We start from the raw sequence: 8,519 nt of genomic DNA on the forward strand, positions 1-8,519 counted from the left end.
AGACAAGGAGGAGGTGTAAGAAGTGGGGGGTAGTGAGAGGTTGGGGAGGGGGGAGTAGGAAGAGAGGGGTAGTAAGAGAGGGGGAGGGGGTAGTGGGAGAGGGATGTAAGAAGTGGGGGGGTGTAGGAACAGAAGGGGTAGTGGGTGTAAGAAGAGGGGGAGGGGGGTGTAGGAAGAGGGGGAGGGGGGTGTAGGAAGAGAGGGGGTAGTGAGAGAAGGGGGAGGGGGTGTAAGAAGTGGGGGAAGGGGGTGTAGGAAGAGAGGGGGTAGTGAGAGACAAGACAATTGGCTGTTCCTAGAAGAATGAAGAGCCAGGCTTCCACATTTAAATGAGTTGTCCTGTCCTTGCCTGTCTACATTTCAGGTCACCCCCATGGCTAGCTCATGTCCTCTTACATAAGACAGATCCTATCCATGGAGTAGAGACACTATACAGACCAGAGGACATGTATTTATCCCATTCCACACAAAGGACATCACCAATATTGTAGGCCACGTACAGAGGCCGCAAGTGGGCAGCACAGAGGCTTAGTGGTGAGCCTTGCAGCACTTGGGTCCATGGTTCAAATCCTGACCAGGACACTATCTGCATGGAGTTTGCATGTTCTCCCCGTGCTTGCGTGGGTTTCCTCCGGGTACTCCGGTTTCCTCCCACACTCCAAAAACATGCTACTTTGTGTTGGTGGTGCAGTGGTGAGCATAGCTGCTTTTCAAGCAGTTGACCCGGGTTCGATTCCCGGCCAACACAATCTCACAAGATGGCTGTCTCAGCTGGTGTCACCCAGGCCTTCTTGTCCAACATCAGTGCCCAACCTCACAAATGCACCTCTAAACCTTGTGGACGGCCTTCCCAGAAGAGTTGAATCTGTTGTAGCTGCATAGAGGCCGGCCAACTCAATATTGAACCCTACGGACTAAGACTGGGATGCCACTGAAGTCCATGTGCGTGTAAAGGCAGGTGTCCCAATACTTTTGGCAATATAGTGGATATTATTTTTTCATTGTGCTGTATATAGCTCCTTCATGATGACGTCTCATTTAGCCTCCTCTCTGTATATTTATTTAGTACAATAAATAATATGGAGTCTGTGTGCAGCTGTCTTGCGTTTTATATGTTGATTATTTGACAGATTGATGTTTAATTTCATTTTTGATGGACGGGAAGGCCAAATCCACGAATGCAGTGAAATGGTGATGCAGAACACTGTTGGTGTATTGAGGGCGTGGTGTAGCTGGAGAATACAGAAATAGTGCGCTGCCTATTACCCAAACCCTATAAAGCGGGAAGTCGCCGGAGCCATATAGAAAATGAAAATGCTTTCTATGACGTCACAATGTTCCTCCTATAGCTACAGCCAAGAAAACGACTTCTCAGCCCCCCTTACTTGTATTCTGCCATTATGTTGTAAAAAGACGGCCGCAGCGCGGACGCCAATTGCCGGCAGGCCGTCCTTGGACATCCTCCTGTTTACTTCCGTGGGCGCGCATCGGGGAAGTTCTGTGCTGGCCGTGTCCCTTGGACACAGCCAGTCACAGATCGCTGTAAATGGCCAATCACAGCGGCCGTTTACAGAGAGACCGGCGTGTCCAATGAGAGATGATCTCATATGTGAACATATGAGATCATCTCTCATCGCTGGCTCTCGCTCCTCACACACTGATTCACCACCCATCAAAGTACCTGTCATCACCCATCACAGCCCATCTGAGTACCCGAGTACCTGTCCCAGCCCATCTGTGTACCCAAGTACCTGAGTATCTGTCAGCCCATCTGTGTACCCGAGTACCTGAGTATCTGTCAGCCCATCTGAGTACTAGACATGGGGGCCGTCAAAAAATTTGTTTCGTTCTGTTCCGTTTCGATTCGTAATAAAATGAATTCGTAATTCGTATTTCGTGTCCGAAATTCCGTTCTGTTTCGTACGAAATACAAATTTTCGTTAACGTGTACAAACGTTCTTTACGATTAATTTAAAGGCAAAAACATTGCTCATTATGCTTATTATGATTTGCAGAAAACTTCAGGGTAGGGTAGGCAAAACTTCAAGGTCAGGGTAGGCAAAGAATCATCTCCTACACCCTCTTCTTTGCCTACCCTGACCTTCCCTCGTCTCCATTATCTCAAGATTCCTCAATTTTCAGAATTTCACATATAAAAAAAAGAATGCTTGTAGTTGTCGATCCCAGATTCACCTCATACATGTGTTAGGTCACGGTGCTGGTGTCAGATCACTCTATCACGGTGCAGGTGTCAGTGCTCTATATCACGGTGCTGGTGATCATCTCCTGAACCCTTTTCTTTGCCTACCCTGAACTTCCCTCGCCTCCATTATCTCAAGATTCCTGAATTTTCAGAATTTCACATATAAAAAAAGAATGCTTGTAGTTGTCGATCCCAGATTCACCTCATACATGTGTTATGTCACGGTGCTGGTGTCAGATCACTCTATCACGGTGCAGGTGTCAGTGCTCTATTTCACGGTGCTGGTGCTGGTGATCATCTCCTGCACCCTCTTCTTTACCTTCCCTGACCTTCCCTCGCCTCCTTTATCTCAAGATTCCTGAATTTTCAGAATTTCACATATAAAAAAAGAATGCTTGTAGTTGTCGATCCCAGATTCACCTCATACATGTGTTATGTCACGGGGCTGGTGTCAGATCACTCTATCACGGTGCAGGTGTCAGTGCTCTATATCACGGTGCTGGTGATCATCTCCTGCACCCTCTTCTTTACCTTCCCTGACCTTCCCTCGCCTCCATTATCTCAAGATTCCTGAATTTTCAGAATTTCACATATAAAAAAAGAATGCTTGTAGTTGTCGATCCCAGATTCACCTCATACATGTGTTATGTCACGGTGCTGGTGTCAGATCACTCTATCACGGTGCAGGTGTCATTGCTGTATGTCACGCTGCTAATGTCAGTGCTCTCTAGAGGTCGACCGGAAAAAAAAGGTCTAACTTGCGTTTGAAAGGCCTCTGCGCAAATACCGCGTCACATAAAATATTGCAACAACTGCTATTTTAATCCCTAGGGTGTCTGCTAAAATATATATATATATATATATATATATATAATTTTTGGGGCTTCTGAGTGATTTTCTAGCAGAAAATACTGGATTTTTACTTGTAAGCAACAAGTGTCAGAAAAGATTTAGTCTTTAAATGGTTAAACTGAGAACTTCTACACACTGAGTTCAGCCCATTGAAGAAGAAACATTGTATCACTTTGGTCTTTTCTTGACAGCCCAGAGAGGAGGAAAGTCCTTCACTGATGTCTTCAGGCAACTTACATTGACTTCTATCACAGAAGTCTTCTGCAAGTCATAATAAGCATAATGACTGAGATCCGGAATTCGTAAACAAAAGTTTGTATTCCGTACAGAATTCGGACGCACAGCAATTCATATTTCAGATCCTCCCGAACGTACGAATTTCTCAAAATTCGTACGAATTTGAGATTTGTACGGAATGAATCGCACATGTCTACTGAGTACCCGAGTACCTGACAACCTGTCAGTCCATCTGAGTACCCGAGTACCTGTCACATCCCATCTGAGTACCCGAGTACCTGTCACAGCCCATCTGAGTACCCGAGTACCTGTCACAGCCCATCTGAGTACCCGAGTACCTGTCACAGCCCATCTGAGTACCTGAGTACCTGTCACACCACATCTGAGTACACGAGTACCTGTCACACCGCATCTGAGTACACGAGTACCTGTCACAGTCCATTTGAGTACCTGTCCCAGCCTATCTGAGTACCCGAGTACCTGTCCCAGCCCATCTCAGTACCCGAGTACCTGTCACAGTCCATCTGAGTACCTGTCACAGCCCATCTGAGTACCCGAGCACCTGTCACAGCCCATCTCAGTACCCGAGTACCTGTCACAGTCCATCTGAGTACCCGAGTACCTGTCACAGCCCATCTGAGTACCCGAGTACCTGTCACAGCCTTCTGAGTACCCGAGTACCTGTCACAGTTCATATGAGTACCCAAGTACCTGTCACAGTCCATCTGAGTACCCGTCACAGCCCATCTGAGTACCCGAGTACCTGTCCCAGCCCATCTGAGTACCCGAGCACCTGTCACAGCCCATCTGAGTACCCGAGTACCTGTCACAGTCCATCTGAGTACCCGAGTACCTGTCACAGTTCATCTGAGTACCCAACTACCTGTCACAGTCCATCTGAGTACCCGAGTACCTGTTACAGTTCATATGAGTACCCAAGTACCTGTCACAGCCCATCTGAGTACCCGAGTACCTGTCCCAGCCCATCTGAGTACCCGAGCACCTGTCACAGCCCATCTCAGTACCCGAGTACCTGTCACAGTCCATCTGAGTACCCGAGTACCTGTCACAGCCCATCTGATTACCGGAGAACCTGTCACAGTCCATCTGAGTACCCAAGTACCTGTCACAGTCCATCTGATTACCTGAGTACCTGTCACAACCCATCAGAGTACCCGAGTACCTGTCACCAGCCCATCGGAGTACCAGAGTACCTGTCACAGCCCATCTGAGTACCCGAGTACCTGTCACAGCCCATCTGAGTACCCGAGTACCTGTCACAGCCCATCTGAGTGCCCGAGTACCTGTCACAGTTCATCTGAGTACCCGAGTACCTGTCACAGCCCATCTGAGTACCCGAGTACCTGTCACAGTTCATCTGAGTACCCGAGTACCTGTCACCAGCCCATCGGAGTACCCGAGTACCTGTCACCAGCCCATCGGAGTACCCGAGTACCTGTCACCAGCCCATCGGAGTACCCGAGTACCTGTCACCAGAATGTCATAGAATACACATTGGGGTGTTTGTTTTCCAAAATGGGGTCATTTTGTGGGTAATTCTATTGTCCTGGTGCTCCAGGACCTTCAAAAGTGTGATAGGTAGGAACGAAATGAGATGTGTAATTTATACTCCTGAAGGTACCACTTCCATGTTGGCCCTCTGTATATGGCCAGGCTGTGTAAAAGTCCCACACATGTGGTATCGCCATACTCGGGAAGAGTTGCACAATGTATTTTGGGGTGTAATTGGAAGTATGCATATGCCGTGTATGAGAAATAACTTGTTATTATGACAATTTTGTAAAAAAAAAAAACAAAAAAAAAAAACATTCTTCTTTTTGCCAAGAATTGTGGGGAAAAATTACAACTTCAAAAAACTCACCATGCCTCTTACTAAATACCTTGGACTGTCTACTTTTCAAAAAGGGGTCATTTGGGGGGTATTTGTACTTTCCTGACATTTCAGAGCCTCAAGAAATGAGATAGGCCGTCAGTGCATCAGGTGTGACCAATTTTCAATGATTTGCACCATAGCTTGTAGACTCTATAACTTTTAAAGAAACTAAATAATATCCACTAATTTGGTTTATTTTTACCAAACAGATGTAGCCGTATACATTTTAGCCCAAATTTATGAACAAAATGAATTATTTGCAAAATTTTATCATAGAAACTAAAAAAAATGTTTTGTTTTTTTCCCTAAATTTTTGCTCTTTTTTCACTTATGCCGCAAAAAATAAAAAACCCCTGTGGTGATTAAATAACACCAAAAGAAAGCTCTATTTGTATGAAAAAAATGATAAAAATTTTGTTTGGGTACAGTGTGAGTAATTGCCATTCAAAGTGTGAGAGCGCTGAAAGCTAAAAATTGGTCTGCTAAGGAATCTGTATAAATGCCCGGTATTGAAGTGGTTAAGAACAAAAAAAAAAAATTGCTTTAAAAAAAAAAAAAAGTATTTACCTGCAGCCTGGACTGGATGTGACGCCAGTACTGGCCATTCTTCATACAGAATGGGCTCCTAATCCTAACAGAATTGTTCCTAGGACATGGTCTGCCCCTGATCTCGGTAAAGAGCCGATGAAGCGGTTCTTTACCCATGTGATCGGCTGTGTCCAATCACAGCCGTTCACATGTAAACAAGGAAGTGCCATTTATTTTCTCTCCTGGCAGGGGAGACCTGTACAGGTAATCAGGGCACTGATTACAGTACAGCCCTAGCAGTGCCCATCAGTGATGCCAGTCAGTGCTGCCTTTCAGTGCTCATCGGTGCCACCCATCACTGACACCAATCAGTGCCCATTAGTGATGCCACTCAGTGCTGCCCATCAATGCCAACTATCAGGAAAAAACAAATGCAGGCGACTCTGAGTTAGACTGTAAAGTGTGTATTAACTACTTCCTGTCTGCGCTATAGCTGAAAGACGGCTACAGTGCAGACTTAATTTGGACGTCATCCGGCGCTTGATCGGCATGCGCGCTCCCTGCAGGGTGGGCGTGTGGCGCCCTCTGTGATCAGAGAGTCTATGAGACTCAGCTGATCAGAGATCTGAGTAAGAGGTCGGTCCCGACCCCTTACCACGTGATCAGCTGTTAGCCAATGACAGCTGATCATGTGATGTAATCAGAGCCGGTAGCTGCAAGAGAGACATCGGTCCCGATCGTGGAGAGGCTTCTGTGCCCACTAGCCACACCTACCAGTGCCACTCATTAGTGCCACCTATCAGTGCCTACAGTGTGTCATTACCAGTGCTGCCTATCAATATCACCTACCAGTGCTCACAGTACCACTCATCAGTGCCATCTACCAGTGCCCATCAGTGCCACCTACAAGTGCCAATCAGTGCCAGCTATCAGTGCCCATCAGTGACATCTATCAGTACCACCCACCAGTGCCACCCAGTGCCTCCTTATCAGTGCCCATCAGTGTTGCCTTATCTGTGTCCATTAGTGCAGCCCATCAGTGCCCATTAGGGCAGCTCATCAGTGCCATCTCATCAGCGAATAACAACCAAGGAGAAAAATTACCCGTTTGCAACATTTTATAACAAACTATGAAACGTTTTTTGTTTTTTTGTTTTTCAAAAAGTTTTGTTTATTTTTGTTTGTTTAGCAAAAAATAAAAAACCCAAATGGTGATTAAATACCAGCAAAAGAAAGATCTATTTGTGTGAAAAAACAATAAAAATGTAATTTGTGTACAGTGTAGCACGACCGCGCAATTGTCATTCAAAGTGCGACGGCGCCGACAGCTAAATAATTGCTCTGGGCAGGAGGGGGGTTTAAGTGCCCGGCAAGCGAGTGGTTAATAAAAACACACAGGGGGTGATTTACTAAGAATGGAGAGTGTAAAATCTGGTGCAGGTCTGTAAAGGAAACCAATCAGCTTCCAGGATTTATTGTGAAAGATGAATTGAACAAGCTGACGCTAGAAGCTGATTGGCTCCCATGTACAGCTGCACCAGATTTTACACTCTCCAGTTTTGGTAAATCATCCCCCATAGTGTTTTTATGAATACACACTTTACAGTCTGACTCAGAGGCGCCTGCATTTGTTTTTCTTTGCATATCTTGGAGATCGCTTCTGCTTCCCTGCTAAGGCTGCCCTGAATCAATAGACTATTTTTAGGCTGCATAGCAGATCACTGGCCACTTGGACTTCAGTACTGGAGGATCTGTTCAGTACCAGCGCCACATGTATATTTGTCAGTGCCGCCTATCAGTGCCGCCCGTCAGTGACACCAATCAGTGCCCATTAGTGATGCCAGTCAGTGTCACCTCATCAGTGCCCATCAGTGCCACCTATCAGTGCCCATTAGTGGGGAATATTAGTGTCTCCTCTTCAGTGAAGGAGAAAAAGAACTTATTTACAAAATTTACCGACAGAAAGTAAGAAACTTTTTTTGCTAAATTTTCAGTCTTTTTAATTTTATTTTTAATTTTTTTTTAAATAAAACCCTCAGCAGTGATTATAAATACCACCAGAAGAAAGTTCTATTTGTGTGAAAACAAATGATACAAATGTCACATGTGTACAGTGTTATCTGACCGCACAATTGTCACTCAGCGCTGAAATCTGATAATTGGCCTGGGCAGGAAGGGGGGTAAAAGTGCCCGGTATGGAAGTGGGTGAATAGAAATGTTGATCTCGGGGTCTGGTGATAAGTAGCGGATTCTCCAGTCGGGGGCGCCATTGGAACGTATTTTCAGTCTTGGGGGCGCCCCTGTCCAAGGCTCGGATCTCGTTATTGTGTGTCGTTCGCTTCCCGACACCCCGACAAATGTTGTGCTCTTTAGGGGCGCCATTCATTATTAATGGTACCCCACACATTGGCAAACACGGGGGGGCTTTTGGTGCGGCGCAATTTAATGAAAAAAAGGGGGCGGGGACTTCTCTCCCGGCGTTCCTGCGGGTAGGGAAGCCCATTGAAATGAATAGGCCGCCTTACATGCAGCCGCACAGAGGTGAGCCAAGGGCTTGCTCACATGTCAAGTCGGAGGGGTGGTAAAAACACATGGTAGAGATGGTTTTACCCCCCCACCCCCGACTGCCCCCCCTTTAGCTGGGGGTGTACCCGGGGTGAATGGGGCTGCACTGCCACCTACAGCTGTGTGCATTGCACGGTGATGAGGCATTTACCGGCTTAGAACAGGTGAGGAGGCAACATATCGCTTCTTTACCGCCTGACAAATGCCTCTGAAGAGCTATCTGTGTGGGTTGCTTTTCAG

The 8,519-nt window shown here is 46.4% G+C and overlaps 1 non-coding gene across 1 annotated transcript; it reads left to right on the plus strand.

Moving 5' to 3' along the window:
- Positions 1–676: 676 nt before the first annotated feature.
- On the plus strand, positions 677–748 carry TRNAE-UUC (transfer RNA glutamic acid (anticodon UUC)). Its single transcript has one exon. It is a non-coding gene; the product is annotated as a tRNA-Glu (tRNA).
- The last annotated feature ends 7,771 nt before the right edge of the window (positions 749–8,519 follow it).

Source organism: Lithobates pipiens, unplaced genomic scaffold, assembly GCF_037356315.1.
Source record: "Lithobates pipiens isolate NorthernLeopardFrog02 unplaced genomic scaffold, aLitPip1_a1.2 Scaffold_25, whole genome shotgun sequence".
NCBI lineage: Eukaryota > Metazoa > Chordata > Amphibia > Anura > Ranidae > Lithobates > Lithobates pipiens.